General features: G+C 49.4%; 1 protein-coding gene across 6 annotated transcripts in view; it reads right to left on the bottom strand.

Moving 5' to 3' along the window:
- PTK2B (protein tyrosine kinase 2 beta) overlaps positions 1 to 18,973 on the bottom strand; it is a 114,558-nt gene that overhangs the window by 56,195 nt on the left and 39,390 nt on the right. Inside the window, exon 1 of one of the 6 annotated variants that reach the window (XM_045202412.3) lies at positions 2,809 to 2,832. The exons of the other annotated variants lie outside the window; for them this stretch is intronic. The gene's annotated coding sequence lies outside the window, so the exon portion shown is untranslated. Of the gene's footprint in view, positions 1 to 2,808; positions 2,833 to 18,973 lie in introns of those variants that run through there. 6 annotated transcript variants of the gene reach the window in all.

An 18,973-nucleotide genomic window follows, 5' to 3' on the forward strand; every position in this document is an offset into this window, starting at 1 on the left:
TCGGGATCCGCGGTGTCTACTGAGCCAGGGGCCCCACCATCCCGGCTTTTATTTGTATAAACTACTTTCCAGGCAGGGCCTTCATGAGGCAGTTTTGCAAAACAGGTATCTGGGGTAGGAAGAAATGAAGTGGCTGATGGCGTCTGTCCCCAGGGACTAGTTCCTACTAAGGGAAGCCAGAGGGCCTGCAGGCCAAAGGCCATTTGGAAACCAGGGGCAGAATCAGTGCTGCCATATTGGTTGGTGGGAACTCGAACTCAGAGCTGGAAAGAAGAACATTATATTCACATCTGCAGGTTATACCACGCGGCTTCTGGGCATTCAAATTGAAGGGGATGGAGGGGTGCCACTTGGGACATATCCTCCTGGCCCAAGTAATCTTTTCAATCAAATGTTGCTAGTGCAATGAGCCAATAGGAGACCCCCCAGGAACTCCCTGAAACACCAGGGAAGAGTGTGAAAGAGAGCAGTTGCGTAGAAATAAGATGTCAGTAAAATTCAAGAGATCTGGTTGGTGCAATCTAAGAAGCCCTATTTGCACACAGTTTGTGCATCATTTCCTGAAGAGGACAGTGAGGGAGATAAACCCTTCCTGAAAAGCAGAGCACCGTGGCATAGGAGAGAGGCCAGGGCAGTCTTGGGTAGGGAGAGGGTAGAAAGGGATTAGACCCCACAGTGTTTTTAAACCTGTGCAGCTACCGCCAACAGGGCAATGAAATGCGGCCCTTTTCTAAACTTGAGGAACCGAGAAAATATACACGTGTAATGAGGACGTGGAGCAACGGGAACTCTCCTTCATTGCTGGTGCACACTCTGGAAGCCAGCCGCGTGGTTTTTACAAAACTAGACACGCTCCCACCATACAGCCCAGCAGTCACGCTTCTTGGTAGTTACCGAAAGGAGCGGAAAACCCATGTCCACACAAAACTCTGCAGATGGATGTTTACCGCAGCTCTATTCATAACAATTGCCGTGACTTAGACGCAACCGAGATGCCCTGCAATAGGTGGACGGATAGACAAACTGGGGCACAGCCAGGCAATGGAATATCACTCAGTGCTAAAGAATGTGCTCTGTTAAGCCATGAAAATACATGGAAGAACCTTAAAGGTGTATCGCGAAGTAAAAGAAGCCAATCTGAAAGGCTAGATACTCTCTGATTCTAACCACAGGGCATTCTGGGAAAGGCAAAACTGCGGAGAAAATAAAAAGACCAGGTGGTTGCCAGGGTCTGGAGGGGGGAGCGATGACTAAGGGAAGCACAGGCGTTTAGGTCAATGAACAGACTCCGAATGATACTGTTGACATCCCCCACCAGAGAGGGACACTTGTTACACCAAGAACCTACCTACACTGACACACCATAATCACCCAAGTCCATAGTTTATATTAGGGTTGTACATCCTATGAGTTTGGACAAATGCACAACACCAAGAGTACAACTCTAATGTAAACAATGGACTTCGCGTGATTGTGACGTGTCAACATAGGTAGGTTCATAGCGTAACAAATGTCCCACTCCGGTGGGGGGTGTCAACAGTGGAGGGGGCGGTGCGCAGTGCGGGGGCAAGGGGTATGTAGGAAATCTCTGTACCTTCCTTTCAATTTTGTTGTGACCCTAAAACTATTCTTTAAAAATAATTATTAAGAAAAAAATGTAATGCTGAGAAACCACAGCACAATAGTTGACCCCCGCCCAGGCTGCACAGTGTCCAGCCCACTCGGGAGTCAGCCCCTACCCCGCCCTGACCAAAGAGAAATGCTCATATCGTATATCTGGCTGAGCACGGCCCACCCAGAGGGATGAGCTGGCTGTCACCAACATGCCTGAAGGACGCTGGCGTCTCATCATCGTCGGTGTGTCCTGACCCTTGCTTCAGGCGCCGTCATTCACAGTGGACAACAGGGCTCCCCTGAAACATTTTAGCCAAGTCATTTCGGTCCCCCAGGATCTACCTTTGCCTTCAGCCTGATGCAAGCTCCTCTCTCTGCCTTCAGTTCTGTGCAACAGTCACCTTGGGTTATTTATTTCCAAAAAAATTATGATTTTAAAGCTTTAAAACAAACACACTTCTTTTTTCGCCACAATTCTGGGAGATGAGCAGGGGACGATTAAGCCCATGTATGGATGAGAAAACATACTCAAGAAAGTTTAGGCCATCTGGTCCAGGATTCTCACTTCTCGAATAGCAAACTTGGATCCCAAAGCAGATTCGAATCCAAACTCAAAGTCTTTCCCACTTTCCTATCTTTCTCTGAAGGAAGCAGCATCTCTCGATATCACTGAGGTTGGCACAAAGGAAGAAATCGATCACCCCAGCACTAGTTATTCCCAGCCCATGAAGAATCCTGAAGTCCTCTTGGCTTAAAGAGCAAAACCCCTTCCCAAGCTAGGACTTAGTCATGTGATCACAAAATCCTCTGACTCTCAAGTTGTGAGCCAAAAGCCCGGCCCCTTTCTCCAGTCCAGACCTCGACCCCCAGCCCAGCAATCCCTGCTCCCTGCATCCTGGCCTGTCCCAGACCCCGTGAGCAGTGCCAGAGAGTGCATCCCACCACACCAGCAAAAACCCTGGCTCTGAGCCATCGTGGGCTCCAGCTTGCCTCCCAACCCCCAGATCTGCCTAAGTCAAAGTCAAAGAATAACAAACACAAGGAAATGGGCGCAAATTAAAACAGGAAAAGTTTTGATTGGCCATGAGAACGTCTTGGCCCAAACCTGCGAAGCGTACTAAGAAAGGCTGTGCAATCTCTGAGGCCCTCAGGAAGAAAATAAATGACACTCTTCCTGAATGGTAAGACACTCACCTGCCTGAAGGAAGGGGGGCTGCAGCAGAATTTAAGTCCCTTCAGTGTCTCTGGTTTGTCAGCTTACCCAGGGTTGTGTTCCTGGCGTGGGAAGATGTCATATCCGGGTTATAGGGGCCAATATCCCAGAAAAGTACAATCTTGCATTGAAGACATTGCAGGGTCACATTGCGTCTTACTGAACACTTTCTGTGTGCCCGGGAGTGTATGTAAGTAATCTTTTAGTCTCTAGGAAAGTTCTGTAGGGCTGGTAACGTCAGCCTCAGACTGTAAGAGAGGAAACCGAGGCCTAGCGAGGGGACTGTCCACACCACACCACCAACTCTGAGGTCCTTCATGAGTAACGTCCCAGCCTGGTGCGGCATCACGGCCCTGAGGACACAAGTTTAAACCCAGGCTCGATGAGTCAGATGTGTGTGCACCTTCTCCCATGACAAAGTGCCACCTCTATGACTAATTGTCCCCTTTTCATTCTCCCTTAAATCCAGGGCATAACTTTCAATCCTCAAGACAACGTATTTTATCCTTGGGACTCTTCAGCATCTGCGCTCACATCGGGCTTCCCAAGAGGCCAAGCTTCAATGTCAACGGCCGAAGCCCAGACGGCTGGTGTCATGCTACCCTGCCACCGTGCTTTGGAGTTAGTGCCCAGCTCTGCCACTGACTGGCTCTAATGCCTCGAGACATCAGGCCAGATGGGTCAGAGCTCCCAAACAGCAGCCGGTAGGTGGGTGATAGCCTTCGATGATGTTTTCCACGTCCATGGCAAAATGGAGAAAATAAGGACACTGGAGAGAATTTACCATAAAGCTCAACATATTCCAGCTGGAGGGCGGTCTTTCATTCTGACATTGTGTCTTTCCACATTCTGAGGTGTTTCCAATGTTCGTTCCCTAGTGAAACGGCAACAATAGTCTATGGAAATTGACTGGGAAGCTTGGCCTCTTGGGAAACCCGCACAAAAGCAGACACTGGGAGCCTGAGGCTAAAAATGCATTGTCTCCAGAATTGGAAGTTCTGCCACTTACCGGTTATGTAACCTGGACAAGGTCACCTCCCAAGGCCTCGGCTTCCTCTCTTGAGATCTGAGGCTAACGCGATCCTTTCTACAGAAGTTTCTGGAGAATCAAAGATTACTTATGTCAGCTCCCTGGCACATGTAATTTTTAAATGCCTGTAACTTGGCAGAAGAAAGGATCAGAAACCCAATACTAGTTCTCACTTGCAAAAAATTAAACTGGCCTGGCAAGTCCAGGGTCGAGTGGTTGCGGCAGCCCCTTCTGTCTCGAGTTCTCTGCGGCCGCCTGCCCGTCAACACCCGCCTCCCTCCATCCACCTGCCCGCCTCTACCTCCTCCTCGCTGCCCACACCTAGGGCCGTCGTCTGCCCTGAGGACACCACAGATGTGTGGAAGGAAGCCTCACAGCAACTTCAAAACACCAGCCCTCTGGATCTCACAGAAGCCAGAATGTCACAAGACCCACTTTATTTCCACTCCATCTCTGAGTCACTTCCTCTTGCCGTTTCCACATCAACAAAATGGGGAACACTTGCCTTTCCTCTGCAAAGGCCTGCTGAGAACAGCCACTTAACTACTTGGCAGTGACCTAGCAGTCTCAGGGAGCCAGGCCTGCGTTTCTGGGCAAGCTGAGCCCCAATGGCTCCACACAGCAAGCCCTCCCCAGCCCAAGCCCTTTCGGTCCCCAGTTCCCAGAGACCAGCATCCTCCCTTTCCAGAGCCGCCCAATATACCTTTTGGCTAATCCCTTCCCATGCTTTCCAAGTGCCCCTCCCCATTACCTTCCAAAGGAAGGAACCAGGAAAATGGCGGTTATCGCCAGCTATAATTCAATGTCATTCAAAAACATTTAGTGAGACTCGAGCACACTTTCAGCCCACCACCCCTCGCACGCATTACCCACTCAGGATCATTCTCTCACCAGTACCTGCCAGCCCAGAGGTCAGCTGACTTGGGGCTGGCTTCCAGGGGGCAGGAGGGGAGAAACAGGGATGCGTTACTCATCCACCTTTGTTCATGGAACCTCACTAGTTCAACAAGTGTGATCCCCACAGCTGGTCAGATTTTTCTTACTTCCTGTGGGACCTCTGGTCTCCACCATCGCTCCAATCCTTCAGAACAATCGCTTACCCTCCTCCTTATTTGCCAGTTCAAGAGTGACTTTGGCTGGTCTGTTTTCTCCCTTCTTTCTCCCTCCCTCAGTCACTCCCCCTCCCTTCCCTTCCTTCTTCCTCTTTCCCCCTTTCCCTCCTCCCTCCATCCTTCTCTCCTTTCTTCCCTCTTTTCTTGCTTTTCTTCTCCTCTTCCCCTCTTTCCACCTTCCCACTTTCTTCCATAGCACCCTCACCCTGCCCTCTGTGTCTGGGGGTGGAGGGCATGCCAGACTCTGAACATACAGAGAGAAACAGAAGAGGGTCCCTGTCCGCCAGAGGCTCATGATCCAGTAAAGAGGAAAAAGAGGAAAACAGAGCAGCCTGAACACAACATGGGCTGATAGGGGTCTAAGCTCGGTGCCAGAGGAGCTCGGAAGGGAACTCGCAGGAGCCCTGGGAACTCGGGAAAAGGCAACCCAGCTTGATGGGGAAACTGCATGCCCTGATGTAAGGCTGTCGACGAGCGTAGTACGGGGTTGTTGGGAAATGGGATGAGATGGGGGCAACATGCTAAAGAATCTGAATTTTACCCTGTGGAGAAGCAGCTATTCACTTAAAAAAATATAATTCTGGCCATAGGCAGAAGCACAGGCATGAGCGAGGAGGCAGCAGGAGCAATTCTAGGGAGGCCAGGATATGTTCCACAGCAACCCAGAGGAGTTGTGACTTGATTGGCAGCATTTGCCAATTGCTCTGCTGTGCTTCCATGATTGCTAATTTTGAGTTGACCTCACTGAAAGAGGCTTGGGCAGAAATGGGTGCCGCCAGTTATGCGAGAGCTGGTTCCAGCATACCACTGCCCGAACAGCGAGAGACCCCGGGGGGCGGGGAGGGCAGACTTCAGAGTCACCTGCCTCAAGCCTGCCTCTGACCCTGATGTCACCTGGTCCCCGCAGTGGTATCACAACTCAGCACTTCAAGACAGCAAGGTACAAGGTGTACGAAAGAATTTAAGACGCGTGCCTCCCTCCAAGGACCTTCTGTTACTCTCCAGTCTCCTAATGCTTGTAGTTTTGAAAACCACACTCTTTGTCATCTTTAACCCCAATCTAAATTGTTCTCCAACTTCTCCACTTGAAGTCGTGGTCTCAAACCACATTCTTTGTCATCTTTAACCCCACACTGAACTGTTCTCCAACCTCTTCACTCAAAGTCATGGTCTCAAACTTTTCTTTCTCCCCCAGCCTTCAACTCTGGTGAATATCACTCCCTTCTCTGTGAGAGTTAAGGAGTTGGCTGGCGAGCAGGGAAATTTGGCATCATGATGAATCAACACTTCAGTTGGGTATTTGATGGAGTTCTTCCCCATTTTCCTAAGAGGCTAATGAGAAGCCAGATGACAAGGAGGCGGATTCACAACTGGTCAAATGGTTTCTCCCCATGGCTGCTGACCAAATGTCCATAGTATGCCAAGGACCGGCTGTTGTTTTAATTGGCCCTTGTTCACACCTTTTAATTAGGCATTAAGGAGTCTGTGGTTACCAGACAGGAAGCGCCAAGCTGAGCACAGGATTAAGGGAGATTGTGACTTTCACTGCAGACCACAAAGATTCCCTAAATCTACACAGGCGAGCGAGACAAGCCAAGTGTTACCAAATACAACTCGTGAAGTAGGATACATATGAAGTTCTCCATATAGATTTTTTTAAAAATTCTTCCCCAAACTGGGATGAGGAAGATGTGGCTTAGCAATGACGGATATTTTAAAAAACGGGGCTTAGGCTAACTGTGAACTCATAGTTAGTCACCGTGATATGGCTGCCAAAGTTCATGCAATGTCAGGGTTACCGGCATATCTTTAAAATAAGGACGGTGATTTCCCGCGGGGCTCTGCACAGACGCGACCTTATCGACGCGCTGCCAGTCCAGGGCCCTGTGGTTAGAGAGACTGTGTTCTAGAGCGAGGACCTTCAGAGTTCTCTGTGGCTGGGGACCTTGTCACATGAAACAGATTCTGAAAACTAAAGGGACAGGGGCGTCTTGAGAAGTGATGACAGCATTGCTGGCTTTAAATGGTCGTAGGGTTGCCACGCAAAAGATGGACCCAACCTCTTCATCCAAATCAAAGTTCAAAAAAAAAAGTGCAACACACAGAAGGGATGAGGGTCTCTATGTCTGCAGACTACACACTCTGCATCTCTTTCTAGAATGTTGGCCCACTCGCTACCTTGCCAATGTCTTCAAGGCAGATGTGGGTCCCATTTGGAGGATGAGGAAAAGTGACCAAGCAGTTTTGGTCTGCCCAGGGTCACCTTTGTTAAGTGGTGGAGGCAGGTCAAGATCTCAGATTTCCCATCTGAGCCCAACAGACCCAGCCTACCGCCCAAGTTCCACCAGTGAGCCCAGTACTCTGGGCTTTGTGTCCACACATCGAGGTTATGTCTGTGCCAAAGAGGGACGCTCAGAACACCGCTTTCCTGACGTGGCCCCAGAATTCTGCTCACACAGAAACTTCCGCATAAGCTCAGCAGTTCCAGCCGTGCGGCACTGAAAGGAACACTGGCTTTTTGGTTTATTAATATGCATAAGAATGATGGCAAATGCAATTTTATTATTATCTTTTATGATGCATTTAATAAACAGGAAAAATGAGAATAACAAATGAACTCAAGTAGTGTCTTTTTTCAACCGGAACGTACAAACCCATAACGAACGTGCAGCTGTTGTCCACTGGTCTGTTACCGCCCTGAAAACAACTAGAGCATCCTCTTGAACAAGCTTCTCCACCTGCCAGGCCCCAATTTGCTACTCTTTGCAAAGCCAGCACACACCACAAATTTGCTTTACGTAAACAGACATCAAAACCATTCAACACGGTGACGTCCCCATCTGCACGCTGCAGCCATCAGTTTCATTTCCATGGGAACCGGCTAAAACAGCACTTCAGGTGCCCTGTCAAGCAGACAGGATGTCACCTGTGTGTAAAACGATGGGGAAAATTTAAAATAGATAGAAAAATCCTCAGCAGTTAGAAATGCTACAGGAAACAACTTTGGAGGTAGCAGTACAAACCTATGAAACAAGCCAAGATGCCAAGATAAAAATATTAAAATCTTTTGTTTATGGGCTTCAATGAAACTGGTACAATGGCCAGTTGATTCAGAACTGGTTCTCTGAAGAGCAAGCTTCTTAAATACGTAATGAGTCACACATGTTGACCAGGTCACCCAACTTTGGGAAACGCTCCCCACCCCCACCTATCTCTAAAGGGGTGGGCATGGGTCATTTGCACAGAGATGTTCGTAGCTGTATTATTTAAAATTAAATAGTGAAATCAAAACAAAATGCTCAGGAACCATTCTAAGCAATATCAATGACGATTAACTCTGATGACAGTATGAGTGGTGATAATACATGAAAATGCTATATAAAATATTAAAAGAGAATGGAGTTAACATAGTCATTGTAACTACATAAGATGCTTCTATATTTAGAATTACATGCAATTAAGAGATCTTAAGTTCTCTTATGATTATATCGGTTATTCTCATATGTATTTAAAAATAAGGGTTTTCCACAAGGATAGAAGCCAGCTCTCTTTCTGTCATCTACCTTGAGCTCCTCCTCGGACACAGTCTTACTTTCTGGATTCTCCACATAGCCCAGAGACTAGCCAGTTTTCTTGCCCCAAAGCTAGACTAGAGAGTCAATATGATCCTGAAATCTAGATTTCTGAATCCTATCCAAAATCAGGATTAGAGCAAATAGCATAGAAAGATACTGCAGTGAAATCTGCCAAGAGAACCCTGGGACTACAGAATGTTATCTCAACTTGAGGCCATCTTCCAAGAGAACAGAGGGACTGGCAATGCCTGCGGCAGGCTGGGGTCTTTGCCCACGGTGACTTCATTCCCTCTCCATCACCGAGACCCCAAGCGCATGTCCTCCTCCTTCCTCTCGCCCTGCATGCCTGTCAAAGGGCTCACCTCTGAGAGCTAACAGTACTTAACACAGAGCTCTTCCCCAGACCTGCCCTGGGCCAGCACTTCTCATGCACAATGGGCCCATTCAATCCTAATAACAAACCCCCCAGGTAGGTTCTGTTACCACCCATCTCACAGATGAGGCGACTGAGGCTGAGCAAAGAGACTTCCCATAGGTCATACTGCAAGCAGAGAGCAGACCCATGATTCAAACAAAGTCAGAGGGGCTCCAGGTGTGGTCTTGACCGCTATGCCCTGCAGTAATCTAGAGTCGGGGACTGCTCGTGAAAGGCAGCCGTGGCTCATAGATGCCCCAGGGTAATGGCCCCTGGGCTCTGGGTTCTCGTGGGGAGAAGAGTGGACTGTGGGGCCTGGAATATCTCCTCAAACAGCACTTGGTCCTGTGGCTTCTACGCCCTGGCTGTGCATACGTGGCCATAGAGATACTGATAAAGATTCTTTCCTTGATCAAATTTCAGACTTCTCTGAGTTCTCTGCTGGCCTAGACCCAAATCTCAGTTTCCATCTCTGTCCTTGTAGAGTCCAGATTTAGCAAGAATCCTGCTCAGTGGGTGCAGACAGAATTCCCCACTTTCTATGGCTAAGTACACTTGCTATCTGATCAAATTTCACACACACACACACACACACACACACACACCAGCCCCATCCCCTGGGGGATATTTGATCACTTTGGTCTGCCTTCGGCAAGAATCTGGTTAGGTCAATTTAGAAAAGAATCACCCTACTGTCCTAGTAATTTTTCATCCACTCACCCCACCCTGCTCCATGGCTATAAATCCCCACTTTCCCTTGTTTTATTGCAATTTCTTTTCCCTACCAGGGGTGCCAAACTCATTTTAACCGGGGGCCACATCAGCCTCACAGTTGACTTCAAAGGGCCGAAATAATTTTAGGACTGTGTAAATGTAACTACTCCTTAACTGTTAAGGAGTTGAAATTACATTCGGCCCTTTGAAGGCAACCAGGAGGCTGATGTGGCCCCTGGTGAAAATGACGTTGGCACCCGTGCCCGACTGCAAAACCCCATTGCGGTAGCCCTGCCAATAAAGTCTGCTTTGCTGTTTTTTTTAACGTGTCTGAATAATTTTGTAACACTACATACATACTTATGTAGACATATCTCAAGCCTTAGTCCCACCTCAGGAACTGAGGCACAGCCATCTGTATTTTTAAATAACACCCAGGTAATTCTGATACACACCCAGGGAGGGTAGGGCTGGGTTAGCCATTGTCTCGCTGGGGAGTACTGGATTTCAGAGGGACGGCAATGCGAGGACTCTGAGCTGGGGCCCAGGCCTCCTGCCCCCAGTGTGGTGACTGACAAATACTTGGTGGAATGACCTTTGGCAGTGAGTTTCCGTTTTCAAATTCAGGACCTTCCTGGGTATCTTTGAATCTCTGACTTCACAGCAGTTGTGGTTTCTGTTTTCATTTGCTGATGTTACCCAAGCCCATTATGGGGAAATAGAGAGAGAAGAAACAGGTGGTTTCAGTTTTTCAGAGCTCAGAAAATCAGAAAATTATGGGGAGCTCTGGTTGCTTACAACTCCAGCCATGGTCGTTCCGAGGTAGGGTAACCCCAAGTGCAGCGGCAAGAAAGTCCCCAGCTCAGGGCCCTTCTCCCTCGGTCTTCCCAACCACTACTCAAACTGCGGTAGGATTTTTTTTTTCCTTTCCTGGTTAGAAAAACAAAAACCAAATACAACGGGAAAACCCAACCCAAAATTTCCTGAGCCCAAAAAGTAGCAAAATTAGTTATTCTTTGAAAAGAGCTGTGGAAGAGAAAGGTCTCACGGACCTAAGGTCAGGCATACAAACTCAGAGCCAGGTGGCCAGGCTAGGCCAGGAAAGGACTGATCCTTAGGGGCCCCTGTGAGCCACAGTTTGAGTAGGAGGCCCCGAGAATGAGAGGTTTGGACACACAGCTCAGCAACGTGCATGAAAAGAAAAAAGAAAGAAAGAAAATGGGAGGAAGAAAAGAAGGAAGGAAGGGAGGGAGGGAGGGAGGAAGGAAGGAAAGATGCCCTGGCTGGTGTGGCTCAGTGGACTGAGTGCTGGCTGCGAACCAAATTGTCGCCCCTTAGATTCCCAGTCAGGGCACACGCCTAGGTTGCGGGCCAGGTCCCCAGTAGGGGGTGCGTGAGAGGCAACCACACATTAACGTTTCTCTCCCTCTCTTTCTCCCTCCCTTCCCCTCTCTCTAAAATAAATAAATAAAATCTTTAAAAAATGGAAGGAAGGAAGGAAGGAAGGAAGGAAAGAAAAGAAGCATAATGTTTCTCCATAATACTGTCCTTCTCACCCAGGTAAAAAACTCCCCCCATAAATTAATTCCTGTCAGTCCTAAAGGTAATTGATAAGGAGACTACTTAGGCATATGCAATTAAAGTAATGTAAAAACTCTAAAGATTATATTCATATTTGCTACACAAATATGCTCCCATGGTTACAACTGGGTCATGTACAGAAAAGAGACACAGAACGTTCTAACAGTTGTAGTAGACAGGTAATTACGTTTTCCTTTTGATGGGTTTGGTTTCAATGATAAATACCTCCCAAGAATCACTTTGGCCATCTCTATAGGTACATTTGACCCAAGTCTGAGAATGACCAGACCCCACTACCTACTTCTAGCCCAAGCACTTATATTCCCCAGCAGCCAAGTTGGACGGGGCAGTATCCGAGCCCTGGGCGTTAGTTCTATAAAAATCATGAATTCAGCTTCCCCTATGTCGGATACAAGACTACGTTTGGCATAACGGTCCTTTTTACTTTAGCTCTTCTTTCATTGAGGTTTCTGAAGCATACAGGAAGTCTGAAAAAAACTAACAGCAACCCATTTCTCCACAGCTTTGCCGCAGACAGGCCCGAGGGGGAGAGAGCAGAGCAGACCCCAGAATGAGCCTGCCGCAGTGAGAGACCACGCGGAGAGACCACGCGGGGCGAGCAGGGAGGGCCTGGCCGAAGTGGGTGAGAGGGTCTCAAGGGAGCTGCCTCCACGTCCGGGTCTTCAGGAGCCCCCAGAGGAACTGGGTCTAGGACTTCTCTCCTAGGGACTGAGAATTTTCTTTTGAATCACATTCAAGTTCAATGCCAGAAACACACTTAGATAACTGGGCCAAGCCTCCTCACCTGTCCAGACCTCAGTGTTCTCATGGAAAAAAGTGAGGAATTAGGTGAGAGGAACGTGTTTGCAATGAAGTCTTAAGCATGGATATTCCCAGCTGTTCAAAGTGATAGCCTGGATCCTGAGGTGACTTAATTTTTCATGTTTGGCTGAAAATGTTTCAAGGTTTGCAGAACCCCCCAAAACATCTTTCAGTGGCCCTAAATTTCAGGTTAAAGCCACTGGACCAGATTAGATGCTTCTCAAAGTGCCCTCTTGGATTTAAAATTCTGAGAGCTAAAATCTAAGCCCCAACGAGAGACCCTGGGTCCTTGAGCAAGATGTGAGGGCTGCGAGAAAAAAAAAAATGTAAGAGACCAGGAAGTAGTTAGGAAGGAAAGAAAAAGGATGTAGCATATTGACAAGTGAGAAAATATAACAGCTAAGACACAGGTGGTGAGAACGGTGGTGAGGGGACTTATAAACGATCTGTTTTACTTCCTTTGGTTTACGGATGAGAAAACTGGGGTCAGAGTCATCGAAGCAGACATCTTCACTGCGAGGGACAGGGAGCGCGGGGCCCTTTGAGGGCGTGTAACCACAGAGCTAAAGGACCTGAATCCTTTTCAGGAGGCCCGGCTCACCCAAAGTAAATCCCCCGGTACATGCTGGAGTCCCCGTGACCTGTATGAACTAACTGTGATGCCAGCCAGCTACAGAGTCAAACAGAGGAGAAGGCCTCTGTCTTCGGGAACCTTCTGCACCTGCATCCAACACCTCCCTGGTCTTTACCTCCCCCTGCCCCCCAGGACCTGGCCTATTGGGAGAGGCGTCTTCCAGCCTGAGCCAATGTGCTTGCCTCCCCAGAAGGGGAGCCCGCATTGTAATGGTGGCCTGAAGTAGACACACTCTCCCATTCCACATGCTGTAACAAGCAGCAAGCTCCCAAAGCGCTGGTCCTTTCTCCTTCCTCCTCTTTCTGGAGGCATTGCAGGCCCCTTTATACGGGAGGGAACACTGGCTCAGAAATACACAGATCATTCCAGGACCACCAACTGCTCCTATACATTTTAACGTCAACTCAAGAAGCCCATAGAAATCATTTTGGATGAGCTACCCTGACATCAGTGATGCAGACACCTCCAGGGGCCATTCAGCCTACCAGCAGCAGACTGGGGCTTGGGGGGTGCTGGCAGTCAAGCCTCCAGGGCCTGCCCGGCTTGCCTGGCCAGAGCCTGGCCTGAAGCTCTCAGCTCTCTGGGTCTAGACTTCAGTTCTTAGGATTTTAGAGCTGCATATGGACACTGAAGGTCACACACCCCTGGACCTTCTCCCACGGCCTTGCAGTCACAGCGGTGGCTCCTGCTCAATGCTCAATCCGAACTATGGTCCCTGCTCATCCTTGAGCTGAGGTGGCAACCACAACCCTCTTGGTCCCACAGCACCAGCTGAGCAGACTAACCTCCCACTCACAGGTTCTATTCTGGGCTGTCAACATCGCCATCACATCGCCATCATTTGTCAAGAGCCTAACTGAACATGGCTGTGCGCCAGGTCAGGGGAATAAAGACTCCAGAACACAGGCTTCCCTGCTTTCTCTGGCAGCCCACAGCCCTTCTGGGAACAAACAGGCCGTAGGAACAAATACTGAACCAGACGTGGATGGACATGATACACTTAGTATACACAGCTGGGCCCACTAAGGTCGGGAGCAGTGCTAAGTGCATACCTGGGGGAGGGAGAGGCAACCATGGAAGAGGCATTCAGAGCAGAGGGAAGAACACAGCCTGGGAGGCAGGGTTACAGACTGCCAATGCTGAAGCCCTGACCCGCAGCACCTCACAATGGGACTGCATTTAGAGACAGGGCCTTTAAAGTGGTGATTAAAGACAAAATGAGGCCATTAGGGTGGGTGCTGACCCAATCTGACTGGTGTCCTCATAAGAAGAGTCTACTTGGACACACAGAGACAGCAGCTGCAAGCAGAGAAAAGACCACGTGAGGATAACAAGAAGGCAGCCCTCTGTAAGCAAAAAGAGGCCTCAGAAGAAACCAACCCTGCCAACACCTTGATCTTTGACTTCCCGCCTCCAGAACGTGAGAAATAAATGTCTGCTGTTCAAGTCTCCCAGTCTGTGGTCAGACTGCCACAGGCAAGGGTCCTGGGTTCTGGTCTCTACCCCTTCCCTACCCAGGAGCTGTGACCTTAAGAAGTGAGTTAGTTTGGCTCTCTAGTCCCTCCTCCACGGCCTCTGCAGTGAGGTGCTAATGAATTACCCACATGGACCAGCCCAGAGGGCCTGAACAATGTAGGTTTAGTCTCAGAGTGGGTTTCTGAGGTGATCCGGTCTGGTGGTTTCCAGTCTTGTGGAGACCCCTCAGGCGAAGGCCAAGACAGGTGGCCTACCGTGAGGCTGTCGATCAGAACGAGCAGGTGGGGCGAAGGGACAGGAATGGTTATTTTAACAGGAAGGATGTTATACAGCAAGTTGGCGATGACTGGATCTCAGTTGGCAAGGCTGACGCCAGGGAGGGAAATGAACTGTCCAAGCAGACACTCGGTGCTGGGCAAAGCTGAGACCTGCATCAGGTCTTCTCATCCCAGGCTGCATCGAGCTCTGAGACCTAGGTTCTAAGTCTTCCTTGCGTGTCCAGGGCAGAGTAGGGGGAGCCAGGAGAGATGTTCTGGCAGAGACTGCACTTTGGACCCCCAGTCTTCCTACTGCCCTGGGAACCCTCAAGGCAGCAGGTAAAGGCCTTTCCTAGGTCAGGTAATCCTACAGGGAACTCTCATGGATGAAGACCCCATGCCTGCCACCTCCAGTCCCTTCCAACTGCACAACTGACCGAGAGAGCACTGGGTTCCAGGCCCTGCTCTGCAACTTAACTCTGAGCTTTCGACCAAGTCGGTTCACCCCTCTGGGGTCAGCTTCCTCTCTGACAAAGAGGGAGTAAGTCTGGACCCACAGGCCACTTCTGGTTTGAATGTGCTATCTGGTTGCAGCACCTCAGGGCCAGAAAGAGGTATAGACAACATGTTGAGAAACAGATCTCAACCCTCAGGCATGTGGGCAGGACCCTGTGATAACCATGTTTTCCGATTTCTTCTGCAGTTGCTTCTTTGACCTCTGGGGCCATGCGACTCTGGACTATTCCTCCCAGTGCTAGCCAGTTGTTGGGAGGGCGCCTTCAGGGAGGAACCAGCCAATCCAGAGCTCACACCCCCACCCCCACCCCCACCCCCACCTCCTTTACCTGCTCGTACACTCCTAATCGCCCCAGACAACTAGGGACAGACCCTGTGCTCCCCGACCCACTGAAATGACCCGAACTAGTCCATCCTAAACCTGCGAACCCTGCCTCACCTGTTCCTTCCCAAGAAAACCACATTAAAGACTCTTGCACACATTCCTCCCTTGCTCCCTCTGCCTCCCGACTGACCTGGTGCTTCCCCACGTGGCCCTGCATAGTGTCCTGTGCTCCTGTTGCCCGGGACCTGTGAGTATAAACTACTTCCTTCATGAGAGTCGTCTCTGAGTCTGCGTGCCTTACCATTCCTGCTTAAGATAAATGCTGGGTCCCCTCAAACAGGCCTGCCATGGCCCGAACCTCTGGAACTGTGGGCAACCCCTTTGGGGGTTCAAATCCCCTCCAGTCTACCTGTATTTTCATTGTCTGTGTGTACCACACATGAAAAGGTTTGGAACTCCTGATCCAGTCTACCTTTCACCCAATCATCAAACCCCCTCTCTAGCCCCCACTGCCTCCCAGCCATGGGGCCCTACTGACTTATACACCAGGCCTTTCTATTTCTAAGGCACTGGCATTGCTGGAAAAGTCTGCATCGTGCTCACCACAGACCTGCCTTTTCACAGCTATTGGTCCCCGGCTGGACTCCTGCCCTCTGGGGACATTCAGAATTGGTTCAAACCTGTAGATCTTGGTCTGCTAAGAGGTGTTTCTTCTGTGTAAACACCCCCAGTTCCTTCATTGTGCCTCATACGTCAAGACACATGCTTTTCATGATTCTGTGGTTCAAGAACTTTCCACCTCAACACTCATGTCTGAAGGTCAAGCCTGAAGGAAAAGAAAAGACACCCTGACCTGGAAAGATGCCTGATCTCCAGGCAACCACTTCTAGTATTTCATGAGATTTTGAATGTGAAGCCTCTAATTTTTAAATGTTGGTACAAACTTACAGAACATGATAAGCAGAGAGAAGCTGCTGGTCCTCCCCCAGCCACTTGTGCAAGACCAAGTCCGCTGGGTGGCTTGGCTCTTCCTTAGTGGGAGGGGACAGAGCTTTTCACCCCTGCTCAAGGGCCCTTCCTGTCAAAGATCCCCGGAAGGTCTACGATCCTTGGGGGTTCATTAGCAGACACTTGTTAAAGAAGCTTATAGGGTACCAGGGGCAAGATCATGGGTGTGTGCACTGAACACAGCCTCATGCTGCCCGCCGCCCCACTCTCACCAGATAACATAGCATGCAGTGGACAGGCTCCCCACTGGGATGGGGAGGGGCCTGAAGTTCAGATCTCTTCTCATAAAGCAGGGGAGTAGTACCAAACAGGAGTGCGGCGGGTCAGGCACAGGTGCTGAAGGCTAAGCCAACAGGAAAGCCAGCCCGGCTCCTGACCTCCACATGACCACTTCGTTAAATTTTTCATAAGAAGTAAGAAATTCAGATTTAAATGTGAACTCTTTCATTTTTAAGTGTTGGCACAAACTTACAAAACATAGTGTAAACTAATGAAAACAGACCTTTGGATTGGACTGAGCCCCAGGACCACTAGTCTGAATCTCACCCTGACCTCAGCCAGGGGTCCCCTCCCCTTCAGGACAGGGTGGGCACTCAGCTCTTCCCCGAGGGCTTTCTCAGCCACAACATCCTCCAACCACGGTGCCCTGTGCTAGTTAATTTCGCATGTCAACTTGACTGGGCCACGGGGTGCCCAGATAGTCAGAGCTTCTTCTGGGTGTCTCTGTGAGGTGTTTTTGGGTGAGGGTAACATTTGAATCTAGAGACTGAGTGAGCAGATTGCCTTTCCCCACGTGTATGGGCCTCGTCCAATCAGGTGAAGGTCCAATAGAACAAAAAGGCGGGCCTTCTCTGGCATAAGAAAGAATTCTTCCTGACCAATGGCCTTTGAAATAGGACACTGGCTTTTTCCTGCCTTTCAAGTTCGAGTCCCGAGCCTGCTAGCCTTCGTACAAGAACTATGCCCTTGCCTCCTCTGGGTGTCCAGCTGGCCTACTACAGATCCTGGGAACTGTCAGCCTCCGTAACCACGTGAGCAAACTGCTTATAATAAATGTCCTTGTGCACATACACATATGTATGTGTCATTTATATGCATCATATATTTAGGCTGTATATGCATATTTACATGCATATGCATAAGACATATGCATCTCTGTGCTATTGGTTCTGTTTCTCTGGGAAACCTTGACTAATATGCTCTCTTTAACCAAAAAAGAGCTATAAATCTAAAGAAGAAGCTACACATTTTATAGAGTGGAAGCACGTTTTCTGGTTCTCTACCTGACTATTTATACCACATTTTTAGTGTTGAACATAATACTAACAATTACGACTTATCGAGCACGTTTGTGCATCATCGTGGCATTAAGTCAGGGTGTGTATGCACCCTGTTCCCTTATCAGAACACAGGAGCACCGCAAGGACAGGCGGTGCGCAAGTCCTGCCCACCACAGCCTGCGATCACGCCTGGGCCAGGGCTTGGTTAGGAGAAAATGCTCAATTAACTATGCATCGAATTAAGGGATGGACTGTTCTTCAAAATAGATACTGTTAATAGCTCCATATTACAGATGAGGAAATAGAGTTCCAAAGACACTTAAATAACCAGCCCAAGGTCACAGGGCTAAGAAATGATAGAGCAGAGACACAATCTCAAGTTCACTTGAATTCAAAATGCACATTCCTGACCCTCTACCCCCTCCCAGGGTGCATGGAAGAGCCAGGCTGTCTCCAGTGTCTGACCTTGACATTCACACCTACAACTCTCTCTGCCAGTGGGGGTGCTCAGAGTGTAGGCCCTTCACAGCTCAGCACCCCTCAGCAGCAGCTCCGCTGCTGGTGGTCCACTGAAGTTTCCCAAGACTAATATGAGAATTTAACCACAGTTTCATCTTTTGAAAATGAAACAAGAGCAAGAAAGGAAACCCACTGCAGCAGCCTTGGCTTGTCCCCTTTTCTCTTCCGTCTCTGTAACCCCATGGGGGCCAGGCCGCACTACAGGCTGCAGATACAGGGCTGGCCAGGCGGGGAGTTAGGTGCAGCTCATGAAAGGGAAGGCGCAGCAAGCACAGGGAAGAGGCAGGAGGTGGGAAAGGACACAGGCAGTGAAGGAAGGGCTCCCGCTAGACCAGAGCAGGTAGGTAGCAGGCTTGCACAACCAGGGGTGCACTGTCAGATCCACCTGTCAGTGCACCTGCACCTGTCAGTTCCAGGTGTAACGCACACACGACGAGGGGCGATGAGAAACTTGGTCTTGAATGTGGCCACACACACAAGCCTCTTCATTCTCTCCTCACTGACCAGACCCTCCAACCTCCAGAAAGTATCCCCGATTGCCTTCCTCCCTCGTGGAAGCCATGTCAGTCCATAAATACACAGGGTACCCTCACATCTGCTGTGTCCCAAACAACAGTCTGATTTCTCTTCCTGTCCCTGCAGCAGCAAGCTCCCATTTCAATTTCATTAACGCACAGCCGTTTTGATAATGACACAGGAAAGTGCGAGAACAACTTCACGGTCAGGGTGCCACCGCTCCTACCTTAACCCCCAGGAGCTCTGAGACCCTGAGCACCTCACGTCCCCAGTGGGGACCTCAGCTGCTTCGTCTAAGCATGAGGAGCTGGACCAGCTCTTAGATTCTTTGGCTTAAGTCCTCAATGTATGAATTACTGTATAACT

Source organism: Desmodus rotundus, chromosome 9, assembly GCF_022682495.2.
Source record: "Desmodus rotundus isolate HL8 chromosome 9, HLdesRot8A.1, whole genome shotgun sequence".
NCBI lineage: Eukaryota > Metazoa > Chordata > Mammalia > Chiroptera > Phyllostomidae > Desmodus > Desmodus rotundus.